Below are 26,538 nucleotides of genomic sequence, written 5' to 3' on the forward strand. Positions count from 1 at the left end.
TCTGTGTCTCTGTTTCGCTCTGCCCTTCCCCCACTCACGCCCTGTCTCTCTGTGTCTCCCAAAAAATGAATAAACGTTAAAAAAAATTAAAACAAAAAACAAAAAAAGGAAGATGCTAGAGAGAGAACAGATCATTAGTGGAAGCAAAACCCACTGTTGGGGGTCCTGAGGGTGGAGGGAAACAAAAGTGATTTTTACTTTTTTTCCTTTCACAACCACAGAAAACCCATTTTTGTATCTATTTGCTGCTTCTTTTGGGGGAGGGGGGCAGAAAGAGAGAGAAAGTGGGAGAAGGCACAATCAGGGGAGGGGGAGAGAGAGGGAGAGAGAAAATCCCAAGCAGGTTCCATGCTCAGCACAGAGCCCCACGCAGGGCTCAATCCCACCATCCCGGGATCATGACCTGAGCCGACATCAAGAGTCAGACACTCAACTGACTGAGCCACCCAGGCGCCCCTGATTTGCCTCGTCTTCAAAACTAACATTTACAGTACCATGTACCCCCAACTTGGGAAGGAACCGGCAGGCCACAAGAAGTCACCATGAGCCCTTTTCTGAAACCTGTTTTAACAACAAAATGCTGCTGTTTGGCAGTGAGGTCTGCTTGCATTTAAACTGGCAGGGGGGATGGCCTAGAACCCCTCCATTTGTAACCTGGCTGTGGAGTTTTATTATTCTTTAAAGCATCCCTTGCAGTGAACTATGAAACCAAAATGTATGCTGGCTACTGTCGTCTGCAAACAAAGTGGATGTTCAGTAGCTCTCCCTAGCCAATCCTAAGACTGGGATGGATTTTTATTTTGGTCGCCCTGAGCTTACTGTAACTGGGGCGGCTGGGTTGCTATGGTGATTTCTTTCCCAAACAGCGCTTTGCCGCAATACACGGAAACAGCAGATAAATCTGCTTTATGTTGATTTGATCGCGACATTAATTCTGGTTGACACATCCCGCGTGCCCCCCATCAGGACTTGTGTGTAGGAATTTTCGATCGGGGCCGAGGAGGCCTTGTCTAAAAGAATAATAGAAACTTCGGTTTTTTGAACCTGGGCCTTCACAATTCATGCGGCTGACGACGGCTGGCTCAGGGCCTAGAGCCCGACCACGGGGGTGGGAGGGATGGGGGTTGTAGCTGGAAGAAGGTCCATCGCTGAAGCAATTATGTGGTTAATCGCTCCAGTGTGGGCATAGGCTGAAGGTTGTGACTCACGCCCGACTCTGTCACTAATAATCGGGGGTTGGGCAGGATGCACAGAAAACTCAGCCGTTCCTTCCCGTTCCTCTTGCAAATCTGTAACTTCCTACAGGATCTGTCCGTCCTTGGAGTGGGGCAAGGAAGCAAGGCCTCAACTCCGGGACGCGGCGCTCCCTGTCTCCACCAGCAGGGGTCCCCATCGAGTCACAGCTCCTTAAACCAGCTTCGCTGGCGTCGCTGGACGCTTTAAGGCCGACCGCACTTTGAATGGGGGTGTATCTGCCTCTGATTCTTGCCTAACCGTGACATGGGAGAGAAGAAAAGTAGCTGCCTGTTTCCAGCATGACTCATTATAAACAAACGGAGGACAGATCGACTGCCTCTTATCAGAGCCCGAGTATGTGCCCCAGGCCTGAGGGTGAGTCACACTGGAAGTCGCAAGTCTTTTGTTGGGTGGAAGGGATTTTTTTTCCCCCTTGCAGAAGAGGTGATTTCTTAAATACAATCAGTGACCCCCCCCCCCCCACAGTGAGCCCTGGGCTTCTAGGTGAGGTCAAATGCTCCCCCCACAAAAAACCAAAAAGGCTTCCAAATAAAACTGGCCGCCTGCACAAGGACCCATTTAGAGTTGATGATGGAAGCATTTGCAATCTGGCCGCAATGGTTTCACAACATACACACCTGCCAATAAATCATCCAAGGGTGCACCTTAAGTATGTGCAGTTTATTGTATGTGAACTACACCTCAAAGATTTTTTTTAAGTTTTTTTTTTTTTAATTTATTTATTTTGAGAGAGAGAAAGAGAAAGAGCGTGCACAAGCTGGGGAGGGGCAGAGAGAGAGGGAAAGAGAGAATCCCAAGTAGGCCTTGCACTGTCGGCGCAGAGCCCTACATGGGGGCTAGATCCCAGGAACCTTGAGATTATGACCTGAGCTGAAACCAAAAGTCAGAGGCTCAGCCGACTGAGCCACCCAGATGCCCCTTCACTGCAGAGATTTTTAAGAAGAAATACAGTTAACAAGTTAGTGAGGAGGGAAAAAAAAAACAAAAACCCTGACCAACCCATTTTTATTGTGAATTATCATGAAGCTGCCTGCACACCCCCTCATTCCCTTATCCGTACCCTTCTGTTGCTTTGCATTTTGGCGCAAACCCAGACAGGGTGCCCGCACCTGAACAGAACCTCATGCTGGTAGGCCGATCCCAACCCTCAGAGTGTGTGTTGGTAGGCGAGTTATTTATTTCTCCCGAAGGAAGGCGGTAGGGAGAGGTAGCACTGGCAACAAATTTGGAGTCGGGGCAGATGGCGGGGAGCAAAAGGAGAAATAAGCACCCTCGATGTACCTGCCCCTCACCGCCTCCCCGGCGGCCAGCAGAACGCAGGAGGCTATTTATGCCCTGGGTGCCTTCATATTTCAGCCCATACAAGTCAGGTCAGGCCAGCTGCATGACTGCAGTCGGGAGCTCCGAGGACGGGCTGTGCCGACAGATCCCGCACACGTGAATGACCTAACGTTTGGCCGCCAGCGCATGAGGGAATTCAGAGGGAAACGAACATGCATGTGCTTAGATGGTGGAAACGAACCAAGTAGCCGGGCGGGTGGGGTGAAGCCAAAGAAAGCAGCGAGCAGAGGAGGGGTGACCCCGATACAAAAGCCGACGACCTCCATTAGGAAAATAGGGACACGTGTTTGCTCGTGGGCTCGCTGATGAATTTCTTCCAAAAAGCAATTGACATTTTTCTCCTTTCAGATACTATGCTCTCAAGTGGGCAGGAAAAGTGACTCATCTTGCAAATACCTGCTTCTGACTGCTTAAGGAAAAGGCCTTACCTATTTCTTTCATGTTTCCGTACGTCTGTTCCTGTTGCTGTCTTTGGGTGACGAAATTCAGGTTACACATCAAAGTCGGGGGATCCGGCTGTCATCTTTAACAAAAGGGTCATTAACGTTGGCGGGGGTTGTCTTCATTTTCTAATCTCTCAGTCAGTCGCTGTCACTAAATGGGTGTGTGAGAGACTGGGGGCGGGGGGGAGAGTCGTGTGTGTATGTGTGCATATGAGTGTGTACGAGATCATTTGAGTATGTGTGTGGGGGTCGTGGGTGGTGGACGGGTATGTGTGTGTGTGTTATTTTCTGACTCCCTGGATTCTGTGTATACTTTGAAGGTATGTCTTTGCCCACAGCAGCTGATCTCACATATAATGGCTATGTGTGTCCTTAATCTCCAAAGGCAGAACCAAATTCCAACAATTCATTTTGCTCCCGTAATCCCATACTCCCATACATATGTTCATACCTTTTTAGATCTTTTTTGTTTTTGTTTTTGTTTTTGCTGGACAAATACAACCTGTAGGAAGAATGTTTCTCCCGACAGGTGTTTTCTCTTGACATCCAGGTCTTCATGTTATGATTTGGCAAACAATGCCAGTTTCCTCAGCAAATGTTCCTGAAGGGCCTACTGTGTGCCAGGAAAGTGGAACGTGACCCATAGACTGGAGTTACAAGACGTTTTTTCCCCGTCTTGGAGTCCAAAAAGCAGAGCCAGATTTTGTATTTATAACAATGGAATTACGGTAAAGTGTTACTTTTATTAAAAACAAAAACAAAAACAAAAACCCGCTCATTGCCTGGAAATGACCGAACCTTCAAAGCGCTGTGATATGCATTACCGAGTTCTGGGCTGTGGGGAGCACAGGTTCCAGAAGTGGTAAGACTATACATCGTGGCACGTTGCCAGGCAAAAGGCCTTATTTCACATTTAATGCCTTGTAGGAATGAGATAGCGTGAGACGGGTCTTTCGAGCAGGCGAGAGACTTTAGTTGTCTTGAAAAGCCAAGGACCCGCGTCCGCATTGTTCGGGATCTTTCCGGCTAGATACTGGTGTCGCTGAGTGGTGCCAGAGGGTACTTTTGAAATGGGAGAGAATTGTTACAAAAGGAAAGATGTTCTCCAGGTAGGTCTGTTTAACCTTTTACTCCTTACGGCCCTTTAGAAGATACCTTGGTAATGCGGCTCTTAGTAGGTGCTCCTAGCCTTTGCTCTGTCCCTTCCAATGGCATCTTCAGTCTGTCATCCCAATCCAAGCTTCGTGGGATTTCTCTAATTAATAATCTTGTTTCTCTTACCACATTCTAACTTTTGTTTAAAATAGATGGGTTTCTTTTTCTTAACTGGATTCTCGCTACCCAGAATTGGAGTAATCATAATCTTGGTTTATGAAACACACTCACCACCGATCCATGCACAACTTGCTTTGACTTAGATTGTTATTTAAAAAAAAAAATTTTTTTTTTTTAACATTTACTTATTTTTGAGACAGAGAGAGACAGAGCATGAACGGGGGAGGGGCAGAGAGAGAGGGAGACACAGAATCTGAAACAGGCTCCAGGCTCTGAGCTGTCAGCAAAGAGCCCGACGCAGGGCTTGAACTCACGGACCGCGAGATCATGACCTGAGCCAAAGTCGGACGCTTAACTGACTGAACCACCCAGGCACCCCTAGATTGTTATTTTTAATGTTTATTTGTTTTTGAGAGAAAGAGACAGATTGTAAGTGGGAGAAGGGCAGAGAGAGACACACACACACACACGGAATCAGAAACAGGCTCCAGGCTCTGAGCTGTCAGCCCAGAGCCCGACGCGGGGCTCGAACTCACCAGTGGTGAGATCATGACCTGAGCTGAAGTCGGACACTTAACCGACTGAACCACCCAGGCGCCCCGACTGTTATTCTTAATAATGCAGAAAAGTACTCACGAAGCTACCGTCCCTCTTGCAAAATGCTAGAGCTTCGATGAGAAGATTATAACCTACGTCTAACCCTATAAGGTCCACCCTCCCGACTCTATGACCCTGCTCCTCCGAAACCAAAATGAACCCTCATCCTGTTTTCTGCGTTCAGTATTCCCTTGCTTTTCTTAAATTTAGTTTCAGAACTAAACTAAATTTCTTATGTGCATTATATGTATTCCTGAAAGTGTGGTGTGTGTGTGTGATTCTTAACTTCATTAAAAAAAAAAAAAAAGATACCATGTCGTATGTAACTTGGTGGGACCTATGTTGGTAAGATCCAACCTGCTGTGCATGTTACTGTCATTCACTTGTTTCTGGCCTCTCTGTGGTATTGCATTCTCTGAATATACCCCAGTCGATCCCACCGATCCTCTCGGTACTCGTCGTTTGGACTGTGCACTGATGCTCCATATTGTAAACAGTTCTTTTACGAACATCCTCGTACCTGGTCTTACACGGGTACAAACATTCCTCTTGGGTACGTACCTCGGAGCAAAACCGCCACGTCGGACAGTATATGTATGCTCAGCTTTAGGGCACAATGCCAACCTGTGTACTGAAGTTGTGCGGACCCACACTTTGTGTCAGCAATGTGTATGCCAGTGGGTGGATCCACACCCTCCCTGACACACTGGACTGTCACTACTGGAGTGTGTATGAAAAAGAACCTCATAGGGTCCTGACTGGCATTTTCAACTACTATGCGATCTGCCAAATATGTCTCATATCTCCTGAGAAATATCCATATTTTTTCGCTCATTTTTCTCCCATTGTATGCGTTCTTCTCATTAAAGGAGCCCTTCATATAATCTCATGCTGAGCCTTTGTACTTCTTTTCACTTTCTTTTTTTTTTAATTAATAATTAATTAATTTATTTATTTATTTTTAATTTAGATCTTTTCACTTTCTTTAAGGTATCTCTTAATGAATCCAAGTTCTTAAAATAGGAAAACTATATCAGTCTTCTATAATTAATGCCTTTCACTTAAGAAGTCCTTTAAGGGGCACCCGGGTGGTTCAGTGGGTCAAGCATCCGACTTCAGCTCAGGTCATGATCTCACGGTTCTTGAGTCGGAGCTCCGCATCGGGCTTTGCACTGACAGCACGGAGCCTGCTTGGGATTCTCTGTTTCTTCCCTCTCTCTTTGCCCCTCTCCCACTCCCACTCTCTCCCTGTCTTCTAAGAATAAATAAACATTAAAAAAAATACAATGAACTTCTGCTAACAAAATTATACTTAGAGTCTTGTGCAGTTACTAGAAAATAAGGGTAGGCAAAATGATGTCTAATTTGACTAGCCAGAATTATGATTTCTAGCATTTTGATGTGTATTCTAGACTTTTTTATATCTTTCCTTACATATGTATTATATACCATTAAAAATGGAATCTTCTTGTAGATGCTATTTTTTAAGGGTTTTATTTGGGGGGGGGGGGATTGGTTATTTTGCTTAACATCGTATCCCATTTTCCCAGTGTAAGAAACATTTTTCCACACCATGATCTGAGGGGTACAGAGTATCTCCTTTTGGGGGTAAAATCTAGAATATTCACCAAGTGTGCCTCACAGCCACCAACCAATCCTAATGGATGCTGGCTAGTGCTCTCACACACTCCTTTCAGCCTTGGGCATTATTAAACCAGTTCCATACTGTTGACCCTTACATTTCCAATTACTCGCTACTAGAAGCAATGATGAAATGAGCATCTTTTAATTACACTAAAACTTTGCACACATCCATGATCATGTTCTCAGGATAAATTCTGTAAGTGGGAATTCCTAATGAGTAAGAACATGTTTTTACTTCATGGTACTTACAGCTGAATTGCTCTCCGAAAAAGTTTTATTCACTTATATTCACATTAGCAGAATATAAGATGACCTATTCTCTCCCACAACCTCACTAACAATAGTATTGTTGTGCCTTTTATCATCACTACACCAAGTTCAAGTGCCATTTTACTTAGTGCATATTTCTTCAGTGACGATGAGGTTCAGTTTTTTTCATGTTTTCTGGCCATTTGTTCTTGAGTGTGTGTGTGTGTGTGTGTGTGTGTGTGTGTGTGTGTGTGAATTGTGTATTGGTGTCTATTCCCCCTTTTATCCATCAAATGTTCTTCTCTTATTTATTTGTGCAAGTTCTATTTGTGGAGGGTTTTAACGTTCGTGAGCATTGCATACATTTTTCTAAATTTGTCTTTTGTCCTTTTTTCTATGCTTTTTTGCCTTTCAGATTTTCAAAATTGCCTATGTTGTCAAATCTTTCAATATTTTCAAAATTCCCTTTTCATTGGAGAATATATATCCCAATATATAGGCTTTTCAACTGAAAGCCTAAATTTTCTTCTGGTATTCTTCTTTCTTTCTGTCTGTCTTTCTGTTTTTCTTTCTTTCTTCCTCTCTTTCTCTCTTTCTTTACATTTCCATCTCTGTTCCATTGACAACTCATGTCAGGTGGTGATGGAGCTAACTTTGTTCTAAATGGCTAGCCAGCTGCCAGCACCATTTGTTGAAAGAATATTTTCTTTACTTGCTAGTGCAAATTAGCACCTTTGTCCTCCCGTATTTATGTTTATATTTGAATATGGTCTGTGCTTCTAATTCTGTTCCTGTTATGAGGATTGTGCCTATATAAGACCTTGTGAGTTTAATTATCGTTTCATAATAAGTTTGGATATACATTTTTGGACAGATACCTCCCTAACATTATGCTCTTTGGAATTTTTATACGCTAACTGGCCATCCGTAAGCACTTATCCTTCCGGATGGACATGTGGGGTCAAGTTTCCAACAAATGTTATGTTTTGATTTTTATTAGAATTACGTTACACTTATGTTCTTTGGGTGATTATAGACACCCTTACAGTGTTGGGAAAATGGCTCGTTTTACTTTACTTGTGTCGAAGTCGGGTTTTTTTTGGTTCTTTGGTAGGATTTGGTGGTTTGAGTCCTATAAATCCTTGACGCATTTCTTGCCAAGTTAATTCAAAGTTATTTGTTGCCATTGCAGACTGTGATTATACTCCCTTTCCTCCCCCCAGCCTCTCATCATCCTGCGGCATTAACGTTTATGGCTTTTATAACTGGCTACCTCGCAGAGCTCTAACTCATCTTAACGTTTTCTCGGCTGGTTCCTTTGGATAATACAGGTAGGCCATCATTGCATTCAAAAATAATAATAGTAGGGTGCCTGGGTGGCTCGATCAGTTAAGCAGCCAGGTCTTGACGTTGGTCATAACATTGAGTCCTCTATTGTTCTCTGCCCTGAGTGTGGAGCCTCCTTGGGATTCTCTCTCCCCCTCTCTCTGCCCCTCCCTTACTCATGCACTCTCTCTCTCTCTCTCTCTTTCTCTCACTCTCAAGATAAATAAACTTAAAAAAAAAATTGCAACCCCACCCAAGAGGAAGGCGCTGGGGTGGGTTTAAAAATAATAATAATAATGGTAATTTTTCCCCTTTTCAATATTTATGCCTCTTTCTCTATTTCTTATCTCTATTTCTCTATTTCTTATTCTTACCCATTCTCCAGCATGGGTTGGAGAATTCAGATGCCCATGGGCCCAGGCAAGTAACATTAATGCGTGAATTGGGCCAAACTGAGGCCTTTGGCAAACAGAACACAGATCTTTTCTCAAGGGGGATGTCCATACTTGGCTCCAGCCAATTTTTGCTGTTTGGGGAATAGCTCTCATGTTGACAGATGGTCAGATTTAAAAAAAAAAAAAAAAGTATGCCAAAGATCATTTCTAATGTGAAATCTGTAAGAATCTTAAATGTTGAAAATGAATTCAACGTTTTTAAACATCAGGCAAGTCAAATGTAGACTGACAGTTAGGTTCAACCCAGGCTCACAATGTGCCCCACTTTAGCTGAAGCTTCCAGAATTTAAGAATATATTGAGTTGGACTACTAGACGTTCTTGCCTTATCTTTTATTAAATTAGCAAAAGTGCCTCCAATTATTTGACCAACTAGCCTTTTCGTAGTCTCTTGGGTTTATTATTCTTCATATTAAGCCTCTGACTCTATCCAATTAAAATTTTTTTTAATGTTTATTTTATTCTTGAGAGAGAGAGAGAGACAGAGCACGAGTGGGGAAGGGGCAGAGAGAGAGAGAGACACAGAATCCGAAGCAGGTTCCAGGCTCTGAGCTGTCAGCACAGAACCCAACATGGGGCTCGAACTCACAAGCTGTGAAATCATGACCTCAACCGAAGTCAGACACTTAACTGACGGAACCACCCAAGCACCCTAACCTCTGTCCGGTTTAATAGGAGTATTGCAGGAAGAAAGAAAGTTGACTTCTGTTAGCTGATATGGTTTTCTTCTGTGACCTGTGTGATGAATCCATACATTTTCTATTATTGAACTATCCTTGCATTTGTGACTGATGGAACTAAACTGTACTCGGTCATGTTATATCATTCTTTTAAATATAAGTCGTGTTCCATCTTCTGTTTTATTTAATGATTATGAAATAGGAGGCACTCAACTGGTTTTTTTTTTTTAGCAGCAAGATTCACCTATTGCCCCTCTGTCTCATACTGCCACTGTCCCCTCCTTGATTTCCTCTGGTAAATAGTGTAATATGCTGTTTTGAGGGAAGGGAGGGGCCGTCACACTTTATCACACCCACTAGATATGCTTGTGCATTGGTAGATGATGGCTTGGATTTTGTTTTGCTGGGGGAATGAGGTTAAAGCTAGATTGTTCTCCATAAAGAAATCTTATTTTGGGGGTGCCTGGGTGGCTCAGTCAGTTAAGCATCCGGCTTCGGCTCAGGTCATGATCTCACGGTCTATGGGTTCAAGCCCTGCGTCGGGCTCTGTGCTGACAGCTCAGAGCCTGGAGCTTGCTTCGGATTCTGTGTCTCCCTCTCTCTCTGCCCCTCCCCGACTCATGCTCTGCCTCTCTCTCTCTCTGTCTCTCTCTCTGTCTCTCTCAAAAATAAGTAAGTGTTAAGAAATCTTGTTTTTTAGAGGCTCTGTGATTGGGAGAAGACCTTAAACAACAGGACAGAGACGTGTAAGAGTATCTGCTGTGGCTTGAAACATGGTTCCTTTCTCTGATGTCCCACCAAACTATTAATGAATTATCTACTTGTCTTCAATGTGCTGTTGGGTTGGATCTTTTGGGGCAGTGTGACAAAGTGCTAAGCAGCCACTCCCTTAGACCCGGGCCCGGGCGGCTTTACAAGGCTTTGCTCCGTCCCTCTTTTCGCCACACTCCTCCCCAGCAGGTGGGGACACCACAGGCCCTGCAAGTAAGTGCAGACCTATCTGGGTTGGGAATTCTGGGGGCCTGCATGTCCCCTGCCTTCTAGACCATGTTCTGAATAGCCAGGACCCAGAATTTTCTACCTAAATGGTGCTAGCCTGTACCCAGCACTGGTGCCGGCCTCTTTCCTAGGTCCATCCTCCCCAGGGAGAACCACACTGCAGACATTTGCACCCCTGGGCCTGACCAGTGACCAAGCACAGTGGGTTGTGTGGAGTACAGACGAAGCCCGGACACGCGGGCTGCAGTGTCCGCAGTATTCCCACAAGGCCCATTATGATGTAGGAAGGAGCCAGGAGCCATGAGGAAAGGGCATTCAAGTGTCTTTACAACAATAATATTTCAGACCACCAAGGAGCTTGAAAGAATTATAAATCCAAGCTTGGCTCCCCAAGTGGTTAGGAAAATACATTCATCAACGGAGAAGTAGAACAATTTTTTTTTAAGTTCTTATTTATTTTTGAGAAGAAGAGGGAGCGCGTGTGCAGGAGGGGAAGGGGGAGCGGCAGAGAGGAGGGGAGGGGCAAAGAGAGAGGGGGAGGGGCAGAGAATCTGAAGAAGGTTCCACACTGCCGACAACAGAGAGCCCAAAGCGGGGCTTGAACTCAACGAATCGTGACCTGAGCCACAGTCAGACACTTAACTGACTGACTGAGCCACCCAGGCACCCGGTTTAATAATTTTTAAACACAGTTTTATTTATAGCTTTAAATACTTTAGCCATATGGCATATGGCCCCCTGGCCCCACAGTTGCTTGGGGGAAGCCCACTGCTGAGGCTACCCTTCGAGGCCATCTGGGCGAGACCTCAACAGGAAGCAGTGCTGGGACTTTTGTAACACAAATAGACTGAAGTCACCAAAGAAATAGGGGAATCCTTACCTCCCTATCTATACGGGTCTCCTAGCGCTGCCATAACAAAATACCACAAACTGGGGAGCAAATATATGCTTTGACAGCTGTCCATAGTTTGAAGGCCAGCAGTCCAAAATCAGGCCGTCACCAGGGCCGTGTGCCTTCCAGAAGCTCTAAGAGAGAATCTTCCTTGCTTCTTCCAGCTTCTAGTGGCTGCCAGAAATGCCTGAAGTTCCTGCCACATGGCTGTGTCACTCCAATCTCTGCCTCGGCATTCACATGGCCTCTTTCTTCTGTCCCCGTGTGTCCTCTCCTCTTCTTAGAAGGACACCAGTCATTGTGTTTAGGCCGACTCTAATCCAGTAGAAGCTCATCTTAATAACTATGTCTGGGGGGGGGGGGGGCGCCTGCCACCCCCCCCTCGGTTAAGCATCTGACTCTTGATCTTGGCTCAGGTCATGATCTCACGGTTCGTGAGTTCGAGCCCTGCATCATGCTCTGCGCTGACATTACAGAGCCTGCTTAGGATTCTTGCTCTATCCCTCTCTCTCTGCCCCTCCCCCTCCCAAAATAAAAGACCCTATTTCTAAATAAGGTCACATTCTGAGATTCCGAGTGGATGTGGATGGTGGGGGGGTGGGGGGGACAGACACCAGGCAGTGCAGCCCGCTCTCCCTACGTAGGTTTGGTCTATAATGTTCTCGTTCTCCATAGCGTTTCTGTCTCTCTCTTCCTCTCTTCTCAGTATTTGTTTATCAGGGTTGGGTTAGATTTGTAGAACTAATTAGGACACTTTTAAACTTTCTCAGTCCCTAGGAATAGCTAAATCACGTAGAAATTATCTCTTACCTTGAGGTTTGCCGGAATTTGCCCCCCACCCCCCAAATCATCAGAGCACACACGTTTCATCACAGTGCCCAAGACTTCTTTAGCAGTCTCCTCTATGACTTTTTGTCTACTTGGGTTTTCTCTGCCTGCTCTTGAGTGAATTATGTGGTCTTATTTTGGCTAATATTTTATCAGCATAAATTTCAACATAGCAGGCTCTTCGTTAGCTTTAATCTCCTTCCATGTCTTTGTTTCTAGTCCCTTTTAGACTCAATCCAGCACTATTTATTTGTATTTTGTTTTCCTTATGCAACCTTGCCAGAAGTTTCTCTCTTTTATTGGTCTTTTAAAAGAATTAGGTCTTTGATTTTTCTTACCAACCCCTATTGTTTTTCTGTTTTCTAACTTGCTTACATCTGCTTTTTTTTACTCTTCATTCTTTCCTTCTGCCATCTGTAGATTTATTTTCTTCGTTTTTTTTTTAATTTTTTAAGGTTTATTTAATTTTGAGAGAGAGAGAGAGAGAGAGAGACAGAGCGTGAGCAGGGGAGGGGCAGAGAGAGAGGGAGACACAGAATCCAAAGCGGGATCCAGGCTCTGAGCCATCAGCCCAGAGCCTGACGTGGGGCTCAAACTCATGAACTGTGAGATCATGACCTGGGCCGAAGTCGGACGCTCAACTGACGGAGCCACCCAGGCGCCCCTATTTCCTTAGTTTTTATCTCAGGGCTTAATTGCTCACTTTTAAACACTGTTTTATTTAATTACAAAATCATTCAAGCTTTCTCTTTTCTCCAAGGAGTAGCCAGAGAGATGAACACACTGTGAGAATGTTGTAGGTGGGGAGAAGCACCTGGAAATAGAAACGACCACGCGCGCACTTCTCTGATGGGGACCTGGCCGTGCATCCAGAAAGCCGGGTGAGCAGATAATGCATCACTGCTTTTCTGCTGGTGCTTCCTGCTAGCCAGAGGGCCCACATGGTCCCTAACTGCTATAGATTGAATGTTTGTGTCCCTTAAAATTCATAGCTTGAAAACTAATCCCCAGGGTGCCTGAGTGGCTCAATCCGTTAAGCGTCCAACTGTTGATTTCGGCTCAGATCGTGATCTCACGACTCGTGGGATCGAGCCCCCGCCTTGGGCTCTGGGCAGACAGCACAAAGCCTGCTTGAGATTTTCTCTCTCCCTCTCTCTTTTGGCCCCTCCACCACTCATGATTTCTCTCTGTGTTGTCTTTTAATTAATTAATTGATTTTTTTTTTTTTAAATAAAGAAAGAAAAGGAATCCCCAGTGTGATGTAGCCCAGACGGGATCTTTGGGAGGAGTCTAGGTCATGAGGGTAGAGCCCTCATGAATGGGATTAGTGCCCTTAGAAAAGGGACCCCAGAGAGCTTTCTCACCCCTTCTGCCATGGGAGGATACAGAGAGGATGACCATATATGAACCAGGAAGTAGGCCCTCACCTTACACTAAATCTATCAGCACCTTGACCTTGGACTTCCAAGCTCCAGAACTATGAACAGTAAGTTTCCATTATTTATAAATCACCCAACTGTGATACTCTGTTATAGCAGCCTGAACAGACTAAGAGTCTAGTCAAGGACGGGACTCCCATCTTTCCAGCAGTTGGTACTGTAAATATCCCCTGGGCCTTTTGCAGGTAGTGGTCAGTGTAGAGGAAATACAAAGTTTGGGGGTGGAAACACAAAGGTCAACTGCCAGACCTCCCTTCTTCAGTGGATGTAGATTTTTACTCCTCATCAGTTCATTGCAGAGTCTCAGTCCTAGACTCCCGTTCCTACAATGATACATAATAACAAACGTCTACTGATCTTTCCCTATGTGCCAGGTACTGCCGCTTAGTTCATTTTTTTTTAACAGCTTTATTGGAGTAGAATTTATATACCGTTAGATTGGCCCATTGTGAGTGTACAACCCACTGATTTTCAGAACATGTATAGAGTTGTGCAGTCACTATCACAATCCAGTTCTAGAACATTCCGTCACTTCCCAACGCCACCTCAAACCTAATTGCAGTCAATTCCCACTCTCCCTCTCAGTCCCAGGCGACCACGGAACTGCTTGCTGTGTTTACAAAATTGTCTTCTCTGTACACTTCAGAGAAATTGAATCTTTCAATCCATGATCTTACATCTGGATTCTTTTCACTCCATATGTTGCCGAGGTTTGTCTATGTGGTAGCATGTATTGGCATTTTGTTCCTTTTTTAGTGCTGAGTAGTATGACCTTGTAAGGATAGACTGCGTGTTGTGTATCTAGGTACCGGATGATGGCCATCTGGTTTGCTCCAGCTTCGTAGCTACCATGAATGACACTGCTGGGAACACACACACATCCAAGCCTGTGCGTGGACATACCTTCCATTTCTTTGGGGCAGATACTTTGTTGAAGTGCCGGGTGGTACGTGAGCTTATGTTTCACTTTTTAAGAAACTGTCAAGCTGTTTTCCAAAGTGGCTGCGCTATTTTACATTCCCGCCAGCAATATAGGAGGCACCGGCTTTCTCCACATCTTTGCTAACACTTGCCATTGTCTGTTTTCCTGATTACAGCCATTCTTGTGGGTGCATGGCAGTATCTTAGTTGTGCTTGCTTTTTTTGTTGTTGTTTTTAATTGAATCCTCCCTCCCACCAACAGTGTATTAGTCAGGATAGGCTAGGTGGTGGCAGTAAGAAACAACCCCCAAACCTCATTGGCTTAAAACAACAAAGATGTGTTTCTCACTCATGCTACGTATTCAGTGATGATTAGAACCAGGGAGGAGGGGTGGTGCTCATCACAGACACTCAGGGACCCAGGCTGCTAGGAACCCCTGAAGTTAAAAAGCAAACCACACACCAGCTTGCAAAGCTTCCCCCTGGTGGCAGGAAATCACTGGCATCATTTCACTGGCAGGCAAGTCACATGGGTGTGGTTCGCTTCAAAGTGCATAAAAAGTATAATATTGATTTTATCACATACCTAGAGAGGAAGGGGAATTGGAATATCTGTGAACAGATTGATGGCTTTTCACAAATACTAAGAGGAAGATACTATTATCACTATTTTACCAACCTCAAAGGTCAGAAATGAAGTGCCTGGGGGGAGGATTCATAGCTAATAAATGGAACCAAGGCACTCCGACTCCCAAGCCTGCATTCGCAACTACTACATTAGTTTCCATTGAGATACTGTTAATTACGGATAGATTTTTGAGACATCCCCATTGGGGGAGGAGGTGAAAAATTTAGGCACAGGCTTTACTTGATGTCACAGTGGGATAGATTACAGGTCTAGAGAGATCCATACTGTGGTCACCAAGTTCTTTTTTTTTTTTTTTTTTAATGTTTATTTAGTTCTGAGACAGAGACAGAGCGTGAACAGGGGAGGGTCAGAGAGAGAGGGAGACACAGAATCTGAAACAGGCTCCAGGCTCTGAGCTGTCAGCATGGAGCCCCACAGGGGGCTCGAACCCACGAACTGTGAGATCATGACCCCAGCCAAAGTCAGATGCTTAACCGACTGAGCCACCCAGGCGCCCCTGTGGTCACCAAGTTCTATTGGATATTGGCTTCTGCTTCAGACTGGGGCCCATGTATTCCCATCTCAAATGGTAGAGAAGACCCATATCCTGTCACTACCCTTATAACCACAGGTCGTATCCTTCTGCCTGCACCCCAAGCAAGTTCCATGTTTTGCTCCAGAAAAATCAAGACCCAAGAGCCCTGTGTGATTGGATCCAATCGAATAAACTTCTTGGAAACCAACAGAAATGCTGATAGAGGGTCCATTTTAGTGAGTAGGCATAGAATCAGGTAACTCCTGGCAGGCTTGGTGCGAAGGTGTCTGGGGGGTTCCAGGCATGTGCTGAGTGCCTTATGATGCCCAGGCATGCAGGCTGTAGGCTCAGACGTCTGTTGGCTGGCCATGAAACCTGTGCAAGGTGCTCCAAGCCTCAGTTGCCTCCTGTGTAAACAGGAATAATGCGCAGAAGGATCCTTTCCACAGGGCTGCTAGGATTTCATCAGAAAACGTGTGAAAAGTACTTAGCATGGTGCCTGGAACTTAGTAAGGTTCAATGTTGTGTTAATAATACCAATAGCATCTTGGGGCGCCTGGGTGGCTCAGTCGGTTAAGCGTCTGACATCGGCTTAGGTCATGATCTCACGGTTCATGGGTTCGAGTCCCACATCGGGCTCTGTGCTGATGGCTCAGCCTGGAGCCTGCTTCAGATTCTGTGTGTCCCTTTCTCTCTGCCCCTCCCCGCTCATGCTCACTCTCTCTCAAAAATAAATAAACATTAAAAATTTTTAAAAATAATATACCAATAGTGTCTTAAGTCATCATCAAAGCACTGAGGTAGATGGAGACAGGAAATTCTCCAGATGTGGTGCTCAGGGATTCGCTGGTCTTTGAAGCATGTTCCTGACTGACGTCATCCTTGGATAACCTTACCCACCTCTGAGCATACCCTGCTTCTGTCAACACTGGTCCAGGGCCATGTATGATACATGGAGGCAAAGGGAGGTAATTTGAGAAAAATAAGATAAGAATAGGCAGGAGAGACAGTAATTTCCTGGAGTGTAGAAACAGCATAGCACTGTGGTTAAGAACGCAGTTCTGCCTTTTTACTAGCTCTGTGACCCCGAGCAGGTCACTCACCCCGCCTGGCCTTCTATCTAGGAGAGCTCATGAGGTGAGGCCATCAAGGCAACTTTACTTTTGTCGCATCTTAGCTCTTTCAAATTTCAGTGGGGTACATCCTTGTCCTAGCCATGCATGAAAACTTCAGGCAGGCACCATGACTTTGCTTTTCATGCCTAATTTTTTAATTAAAGTCCTACGATTTCTAGGTCACAGATTAGTCTCATTTCCCAAATCAGAGTGTCATGTCCAGTACGTTAATCAACACTTCAAACTTTATTTAAAAATAAGCCTCCTCTCCTCTTCCTCCACCTGAGGCCCACCATAATGGGCCGCTGGCCTTCAGAAAGAAGGAAATAGACACTGTCTTCCCCCAAAATGTACACACAAGAGGTTGGAAGAGAGAAGATGTAAGGCAAAATGAGGGTGGGTGGGTGGGTGGAGTACCTACTTGACTATTAGAACCCAAAGATGGTGTCGCCCCCTCTCGGTATGCTCAAGTATCACATGGGGTAATGGGCGGGTGCTGGACAGTCCCCAGCATTGACAGGGTAACTCACACCAGGGACTCACTAACACTCCTCCGAGTCTGATGATCCGCCCCCAGCCTCTGTCTGATGAGGGCTCAAAGCCCTTCTAGGCCGCCCTGCGAGACACTCTCTAAGGTGACCCATTAGGCATCTTGCTCACGTGAGGCCACAGGAAAACATGTCCAGTCTTCGCCAGAATGAGCGTTGGGCTCGTAAACTTCCTGGCCACGTCTCTCACCCTCTGGACTTCTCAGCAGTGAGTCAGGCACGGTTCCCTGTGTCTCCATCTCTGCAGCAACAGGATGGCTCATCAGACTCTCCATAGTATCTCAAAGAAGCCACTCTCCCCAGGCTTGAGATGCACAAATAGGTTAAACACCCCCACCTTGCTCACATACGTGTGTGTGTGTGTGTGTGTGTGTGTGTGTGTGTGTGTTAGGAGGTGGATGACAGCATGGTATTTGGTAAAAAAAAAAAAAGTAGTAAAATCCTCTCTTCTTACCTATTGAGTCTTTTACATCTTCTTTGTGGTTTAGGGGTTTGTGAATGAGGGATTAGTATTTGAAACTGGTCGTCAAGTCTTTGCTGGGAAAAACCTACATCCACATCTGGCCACTCGCTTTGCAATTTCTGTTCAAATCTCCGAGTCTTGCCGGAACCTCCTAACGTACCATCCTATTATGTGTCCAGTGGGGATCTCATTCGTAGCTGCCCTGTAGGGTTTTTTTAGGAGATGCAGCCACATAAATGCTCAGTGCCAAGCGCTGAGCGGAGTGCCCGACGCTTGGAAAGAGCTCAGCTACGTGCTGATGGTCTTGGCTCTGAACCCCCTCGCCGAGCTGAGCGCGTGCGTTCAATGAATGTTAATGATGACTTGTAAATAACTATCTCAAGGCAGAATAGGGTAAGGGCTAAGTAAGCACCTAAGTTCCATACTGTGGTAACCAAATGAAGCGGTAGGTAATTCTGACGGATACCGTGGGGGAGGCCTCAGCAGAGTGTTTGGGATTTCAGTAAACAGAGAAAGGAGCCATTGTGCAAGTGCACCGAAGCAGGCTGGTACGTGTTTCTGGAAGATTCCAACAGGGCGAGGAAAGAGCTCTCACTTGTGGGTGGGGCTGGGCTGTTGGTTTGGCCAAATCATGCTTTATTAGGGGCCGGCCGGCTCGGTTAGGGACTCTGTCAGCTGCACATGATAGGAAATCAGCCTTGACTGGCTTACAACAGGAGAGGGGAGATACTGGCTCCTGAAAGCTCAAGGCTGAAGGGCTGGTCCACCTTTAAGTGCAGCTGGACTCAGGGTTCGAAGACCATCACGAGGACCTGTTTTTCTCAGTGCTGATTTCGTTCTCAGCCACGTTCCTCCTGGAGCGGCCAGATGGCTGTGGCCCTTGCGAGGTGCCCACCTCCCCTGCCAATCCGCAGGGAAGGTCAGTGTGTCTTGTGCCTAGCATTCCCAGAAGAAGTCCTGAGATTCAGGGTCATTGGCCCGACCTCGATCCCATGCTGACAGGGAGTTCCGGGCATGGTCTGGACCCAGGCGATAAAACTGACAGATACAGACTCTGTGCACTTAATTTTGACTCCAGGAGGCTGCTCTTGAGCTCAACTGCCTGACTCCCCATCCTGACTCACCAGCCGTCTGACCTCGAGCAAGGTAATACTCAACCGGTGCCTCACTTTCTTCATCTGTAAAATAGAGATCATCATGGTCCTTAAGTCATAGGGGTTTTTAGAAAGATTAAGTGAGCTGTTGCGATGTTCTAGAACAGTGCTTGGAATGAGCCGGCCAAGTGCCGATTTGGTGATCACTGTTGTCCCTCTGGTGATTTGACTTGGTTGCCCGGTTGCTTGATGTCTCCTCACAGTTGTTCCAGGTCTTTCCACCCCAACTTGTCTGTCACGGTGATGTGATCACTGCACAGCTCAAGCGCACTACCCAGTGAGAGGCAAAGCAAAGCCATAGCAGGCTTGGAACACAGGCTGCCTTGCTCCCTACCAGACAGGTCCCCATGCCTGAGGACAGTCCTTTTAATTCGTAGCTCCAGGTCTGCCATGGAAACCCTAGCCATCTCTGTGTTTGGCAGCATGGGAGAAACCAAGAGGAAAGTCTACCATTTGGTCCCTTCCCTTAGGGAGTTTGCAATCTAATCTAAAAGACCAGAACACTCTGTCAAATACAACCTGAGCCAGGACCCATTCCCCGAGGGAAATGCCAAATTGTCCGGCCAGGGCGTTTATAGAGTGACATCCTTCCTCTCCGGTTCCCTCTCGGTTATAACGTGAATGAGAGTTTAGAAAAAAAGAAACGAAGGAGACAGAATCAGGCCAAATCCCAATGTCTGACTCACCTGCTTCGCTCCTGGACCACACTTAACAAGAAAAAGGACAACCCTTTTCACGTAGTACCAGCGGGGTAACCTGAGAACATCCATTTAGCGCATCTGTCCCTGTGAAAAGGACCTTTCAGTGACACTGAGCTGAGTGTATCCTGCTCTATTTATAGGCACTGTTTGTTTAATTTGAGTCCGGTCTCTAAGAATAAATAATGAACTCATCCTGGGGACAAGCCAGAACCTACAACTCTGAGGCGACCCGTAAATCCCTTATTCCTTTCCTTCTGGTTCTAGAAGGGAGTTTGTAGTTCAACAGTGAGCCACCTTTTGCTAGCTGGGTGGGGGTGGGCTTGACACCCAGGCATCTTTGGAGATTTGGTTTTATGGAGGTTTTTCATGGTGGGTTGGGGGGGGAGATTTTTTGGTATTTGATTTGGGGTTGGCGATTGAAGAATGAGGTCTTAGAATCTCTGTCACCCCGGAAGGAGGGACAAAGACCAAATAGCTTGAGCCCTTGGTTGGTTAAATGTCAGATGCAAAACTACCCATTAGGACCCAGATGTCCACTGCAGACCCCGAAAATCAAAGTCAGAACCTCAACGTGCTGGTGACTCAGAAGAACCCACACGTTCTTAATTGGAGACAAACTCCTCGAAGCTACCGCTGAGTCTGAAGGGGATGACCTAAATTAAACCGTTGGGTTTGATTCAGCACATCCGCATACTATGGCTCTCTGCCCCACCCCACCCCCCATTCTCCCTTTCCAGGAATTTATCCTTAAGAAGGTAACCAGCTTCTTTGGGAAGGGAAAGAACAGTGTCCATTCATTGATTTATTCTTCCACCGTCTGCAGACTCTCTGTCCTGTGGTAGACACTATTCTAGGCACGGGAGATGCCTTGAAGGAGAGGACAGGGTGGTCAGCCAGTGACGAGGTCTGATTCACTTTGAAAGATCCAGCCTCTTTGCTGTCTTCCAGCTGAGTCAGGCCGGCTGTAACGTGCTTTCCCAGCAGACCCCGAGTTCCATTCGCTTTTCCCCCCTCCCATTCAAAAACCGTTTACGAGGCTCATTCTACAAGTTGGGCAAGGGGTTGGTTTACTTACACCACTGGACACGGTAGTGAGGTAATGAGATCATCCCCGCCTTTCAGAAGTTTGGAGTCCAGTGGGGAAGATGAGTCTTACTCAAATTATCACCTAAATATAGATATTATTACAAATGTTGGGGAGTCCAGGAGAACGAAGTTCAGAGTGTCTTGTGAGGGCCTAACAGAGGAATGATGGATCTGTTTGGGTGAGTGGAAAACCATCAACAGCAGAATACTTGAGATGCTCCAGAAGGCATGCTGTCTGCGGAGTACAGGAACAACCGAGGTCTGTCTGCCGATGTGCTTTTGAGTTCCCGTTCTCTGGGCTGAGCCATCCACACTCACCGGACTGTCCTGAGGACTGTCACAGACGAGCAGGTCTCGGTAGCCTCGAGGAGTGTTTGTGTCCATCAAGAACATGCAGGTTCTTCTGAGTCACCAGCACGTTGAGGTTCTGACTTTGATTTTTGGGGTCTGCAGTGGACCAGGTGAGACATTCTTCTTCTTCGGGGACATTCTTCTCTCTCTGCCTCAGTGGGGAAAGGAGGAAACAATTCCACCCCACGCTGTTTCCGCGCTTTTACTTGTGAATGGTGGTGTTGCCACCATACTTAGACACCTGGATGGACAGGTGGCCCCAGGTGCCTCTCTACAGTTTCATGCCCTCAGATTTTCACATGCATTGGCCTAGGAAAGAAGCCATTGGTGCTACCCAGGTCCCTTTCCCTACTAATTAGGGTGCGACTTTGAACACATCGCTTCTGCTGCCATGTTTTGGTAGGCACCAAGTTAGAGCCAAGACAAATGTAACAAGTTGCCCTGCTCTGGAAACATTTACAAGGTCATTCAGAAAAGACTTCTCCTTCATTGACCCAGCAAATATGTATTGAGTCCCTCCACTATGGCAGACACAGAAGGAGGAATTACGAGGGACACACATCAGTAGGACCAGTGCTGTCCCTGCTCTGTGGAGCTTACAGTCTAACAAAGGGGGAGAGATACTCAAGCCATCAAGGAACACGGTAATTTCAGATGGTTTTTACGCCCCAGGTGGGTCAGAGAAGGCTTCCAAGAAGGTGTGATGTTCAAGCAGAGTCCTGAATGATGAGATGGGGCCAACTCTGAAAAGATTTAAAGGAATTCTAGATCCAAGAGAAAGAACAAGTGGAAAGGCTCTGTAGGAATAAGGTGACTGATTGGCTTGTCTAAGGAATGATCGATAAGAAGCCTGGAATGGCTGAATGTGCAGTGAGTGATAGGGAAGCCAGCGTGTAGAGTGTGAGTTTTATTTTGAATGCAGAGGAAGCTGGGGCACCTGGGTGGCTCAGTCAATTAAGCGTCCAACTTCGGCTCAGGTCATGATCTCACGGTCTGAGAGTTCGAGCCCCACATCAGGCAGCTCAGAGCCTGGAGCCTGCTTCGGATTCTGTGTCTCCCTCTCTCTGCTCCTCCCCCGCTCATGCTCTGTCTCTCTTTCTGTCAAAAATAAATAAACATTAAAAAAAAATTTTGAATGCAGAGGAAGACTTTGGCAGGTAAACAGATGACCCTTCAGCCTGTACCTCCCCATCTACCTGGGGGAGAGTCTGTTGCCTTGGTGCAATTTTGGGAATGATGGACCCAGGATTCGTAGAACTCAGAACCTCAGGTAAACGTACAGACAGAAAGAGATGTTGATGTTGGCCTCTTTCTGGATAGGAAAGAACTGTCACATCTAACCTCAGGGGCCTTCCTGAGTAGGGAAGGATCAAACAAAGTGAATAAAGTGCAGAACAGCCTCCTGCTTGCTGCTCAGCAGATCCATTCTGTCACCTTTTGGGTCAAGTGCTTGAAATCTCCTGTGGGAAACCATTGCTTTCCTGTTCTTGGGAATCTGGTTTGGCTTAATCGGATCAATGTGTATTTCACCTTCCTGCCCCATACCAAAATGATTGGCTTGGGGATGGTCATATAACCCAGTCATAGCCAACGAAACACAGGAGGACACTTCTTGGTAACTTGTGGCAAAAAGAAGATTCCTCTCTCTTCCTTGGGAGCCACCAGTATGAGGACGTGAGGTCTAGACCCACTGCTGCAGCCATTTGTGATCATGGGGGAAGATTCTAGAAGTGCTAAAGGTTGTTGGGGAGCACAGAGTGGTGCCCAAGGTTGAAGCCAACACCACAGAACACGGAGCCGAGAGAGGGAGAGAACCGAGTCTTTGGGACAGCACAAAAAACCCCTGGCTCGAACCCTACCCGAAGCCTGACCTTTTGCTAGGCCTTTTGGTGGCCTCAGCCAATTAAACAATCTTTATTATATAACCCCGTGTAAGTAGGGATCTCTGAGTCTTGCACCATAAAGAACCAATTTGATGCAAACCTTAGAATAGGTACCCGACAGTTCCAAGGGCCTCCTCTGCGCCCCGGGGCCTCTAGGAGGAAGTGAGCCTGTTCCAGAACCCAAATAAAAGGTCTCACTTCCCACTTCTCTATTTCAGGGTTTCCATGCCTCCCGTCTCCATAGCGCTGTGACTCTCTTGGAGAGGCGGAGGAACCAGAGAAGGAGAATGGGGCCTGTTTCCAGGCTGCGCTGCCACCCTGAATGGCTGGGGAGGCTGGGGGGCTGGTGGGAGAGGCGGCTCCACGCTTGACATTTCAGGATAGAGATAACAGGGTAAAAATAAACCCCCAAGCGCCTGTAGCCGAGCTCTCGCTTCTCTCCTTCACAGTTCTCATCTCTCTTGGCTTTGGGGACAGAAAGGTTCCTTTCAGGTCACGCTGGGCCTGTCTCTCCACAGCTCTGGGGTGGGGGGGGGGGTGTGTGGAGGGGGAAGTACAGGGAGTCAGTTTACGCCCGTCCACACCTGCAAGGCCACCTCTGGGAAGTCAGGGATTCCCTCCATCCTGAAGCCCCCCTTTCGATGTTTGCAAATAATAATCCTTGCCATCTTTGTCCTCATCTGATGCTCGGGTTGCTGGGTCACATGAGCAAGGCCAGGAGCCGGGGTCTCCATTTCCCAAGAGGGAAGAAGGGCTCGTCGGGAGCCCCACAGCCAATGAGTACTGATGGGTGCTGATGGAATCCCGGGGCCCTCTCTGCCTTTCTGTCCTCAGCCAGAGGTGCAAAGAGCTGGAGCCCTTTCTGCAGGCCTGTGTGTACCCCGTGACTGCCGGGGTTGGGGGCAGATGGAGGCATTCGTGCCACCTGCTCCGTAAGTATCACCCTGTGCCGCCCGACAGCCCCGCCCCTTGGTCCCTTCCCTGTCCCACATCCCCAGAGTCTTGTATGTAGCAGTGAGTCATTTCCTTGTTTACTGTAGAGACACGGCTGGGACGACACGGCGCTGAATGGCAAGCCTTGGTTCAGCCCTGAAGGTTCACAGAGACCCCCTGGACCTCAGTCTTCTCATCTGTAAAATGGTGCCGAAAGCGGACGGCCGTGTAGGACTGTTCCCTGGATGAAATAAGCCGTTTCGTGCAACACACTCAGCCCGTGGCTACTACTTGTTCCTCTGAACTTCGGAGTTTTCGTAACTTTTCCTGTGCCCATGTTTGCGTAGGGTGACGATGCCACTCACCTACGTGGGTACGGCAAACCCCTTGGGTTCTTGCTCTCCCAGCGGCCAGGGATTTGCACTGAGCCATTGCATCAGTTAAGACTCGTGGTTGCAAGTGACCGAAGCATTGATCCTTACTAGATTACATGAAAGGGGAATTCGCTGGCTCCGTGGGGAGCTCTAAAGGCGGCCAAGGGTAGAGCTGGCTTCAGGCACCGCTGGATCCAGGGATGGAACTGATACCATCAGGATCGGGTTTCTCTCTCTCTTCATTTCTCACCGCCCCCCTTCCCTCGTTGTTGGCTCCCTCCCCGTGGTGGCAGAAATGGCTCTAGTCTCATCTTCTCAGGATCAAGGCCAGTGGGAAAGAGCCAGCCAGCCCCAGAATTCCCAGCAAGGGTCTCCATGCATCTCTCTGCCCTTCCCGGGGCCCATCCATCGCTGTGGCCAGAAGAATGGGATGCCCAGGGGAAGCCAGGCTCAGATGGCATGCCAGCCCTAAAGCCACCGGGTAGGTCTGCTCTGCTCAAACCCCAGATCCAAGAGGACAGATTGGTGGTTGTCCAGAGGGAAATCAGGTATGGCAGCCACCCACACTCTATGGCCGTGTGTCCCCAAGTGGACCTTGAGGAACTGACTTCTCGAATCTCAAGAAACAGAATGGGCTACGAGTGGGTGCCAAGCCAGGCTGAGTGGCTCCGAAACAAATTAAAAACTCCCATCTGAGCCTCCTTGGGGGGCCAGCTGCTGACCAACTCGACCAGCTGACCTTGAACGGGATCCTTCCCTCAACTTGACCCACAGCCTGCCAGGGGGAAAGCTGGCCTCCTGGATGGAGGGGCTGACAGGCTGGAGACTTTTCCAAAGCGTTTGGCATTCGGCAGGGTCCAGCAATCACTTTGATAATTAGTTACTAATTATTTGTCTTTCCTGTAAAAAGGAACCAGCCTTTAGTGCAAAGTCTCCCTCCCCTACCGCCCCCAGGGCTCACAAAAAAATAATCACAATGGGGGCGCCTTGGGTGGCGCAGTCTGCTAAGGGTCAGACTTCAGCTCAGGTCATGGTCTGGTGGTTTGTGGGTTCGATCCCAGCATCCGGACCTGTGCTGACCGCTCAGAGCCTGGAGCCTGCTTCGGATTCTGTGTCTCCCTCTCTCTCTGCCCCTGCTCCGTTCGAGCTCGCTCGCTCTCTCTCTCTCAAAAATAAATAAACCTTAAAAATTTTTTTTTTTTAAATAATCACAACGAAAAACAGCCCTAGTAAATTGCAGGTAGTCGCTCTTACTTGTTCTCAGCCTGGGGATTGCCGTTTGCCCGGGTCAGAAGGAAGGTTAGCAAGTTTCCAGGAATGTTAAGGACAGACCCAGCCCCAGCTTGAGACTTGAAGTAACACCAATTAGAAAGGGAGTAACTTCCCACCAGGCCAGTCGGGGTGTTTAGCGCTAGCGAACTGCCTTTTGCATTTGTTGTCTGCACCATCTAGAGCCCTGTCACGTGCTGCAAGCCGGTGGCGTGTGGGTCCCACACTTCGCCTGCGAGAACACGGTTCCTGCAGTTAAACCCTGCGACCACAAAGACACCCTAGCCGCTTCCCTCTCGCCTGTCCTCTCCAAGCCTGCCGCAGAGATGGAAAAGAAACGGAGAAAGACTCCTTTTCAAATAATTATGGTCATTATGTATGCATTTCCAGGGGGCGATTCTGGGAATTATTCCTAAAAGGCTGCAAAGAATTTCTTCTTTTGATCTCGATTCTGAGCCGGAGAAAACCAAATTAAGAAAGCAAAGCAACTGAGAATTCTCAGTGGGGAGGAAGCTCCGGGGGGGGGGGGGGGCTGCCAGCAGGGTCCTGGGGCAGAAGAAAGGGAAGGGAGAATCCCCAGCACCTTCCAGAGAGGAGGCTGAGGTTGCATCGCTGGTGGTGTTTCCTGCGAGGCTGGCTTCCTTCCCTTCCTTCCAGGCCCAGAGGAGAGGTCCCCTTGGAGTTGCTGAGAGCCTGGTGGCCGCACACGTGGCGGGCCAGCCTGCCCCAGCGATGGCCCTGACTTGCGGGGAGCCTCCCCCCCCCCCCCCCTTCTAACCCGCGTTCTGAGCCGCCACAACAAGATCCGCCAGTGTAGGCGGCAGGCAGCTCTGGGGGAAAAAAAAAACCCTCCCTTTGAGGCGCGGGGAGAAATGGTCCTGTCACTTCCCTAAATCTTCTCCTGCCGTTGCTAGGCAGCACGCCTCTGCCCCTCCACTTCCCTCTGCTCCCTGTCTGCTCTCTCCACCCTCCACCCCCTCACGCCCTCGCTCGCAGTGCGCTTCCCGGCCTGGTTCCCAAAGCCCAGAAGGCTCCTGGGGCCACAGCAGGCCAGTGGCGGGGGCCTCACAGCCCCTCTGCAGATCAGGCCCTTCCGTCCTGGCAGCAAAGACCTTGCGGAGCCGCTCTGGCTCCTCCCCACCCCCACCCCCAC

At 47.6% G+C, this 26,538-nt stretch overlaps 1 long non-coding RNA gene across 1 annotated transcript in view; it reads left to right on the top strand.

Annotated features, from left to right (window-relative positions):
- The first annotated feature begins 17,812 nt into the window (after positions 1–17,812).
- Positions 17,813–26,538, top strand: part of LOC113594841 (uncharacterized) — a 35,898-nt gene continuing 27,172 nt past the window's right edge. Inside the window, exons 1-3 of the long non-coding RNA XR_008294469.1 lie at positions 17,813–18,780; positions 23,644–23,741; positions 23,850–24,597. This is a non-coding gene — a long non-coding RNA (uncharacterized LOC113594841). The remainder of the gene's footprint in view (positions 18,781–23,643; positions 23,742–23,849; positions 24,598–26,538) is intronic.

Source organism: Acinonyx jubatus, chromosome E3 (genome assembly GCF_027475565.1).
Source record: "Acinonyx jubatus isolate Ajub_Pintada_27869175 chromosome E3, VMU_Ajub_asm_v1.0, whole genome shotgun sequence".
NCBI classification, from domain to species: domain Eukaryota; kingdom Metazoa; phylum Chordata; class Mammalia; order Carnivora; family Felidae; genus Acinonyx; species Acinonyx jubatus.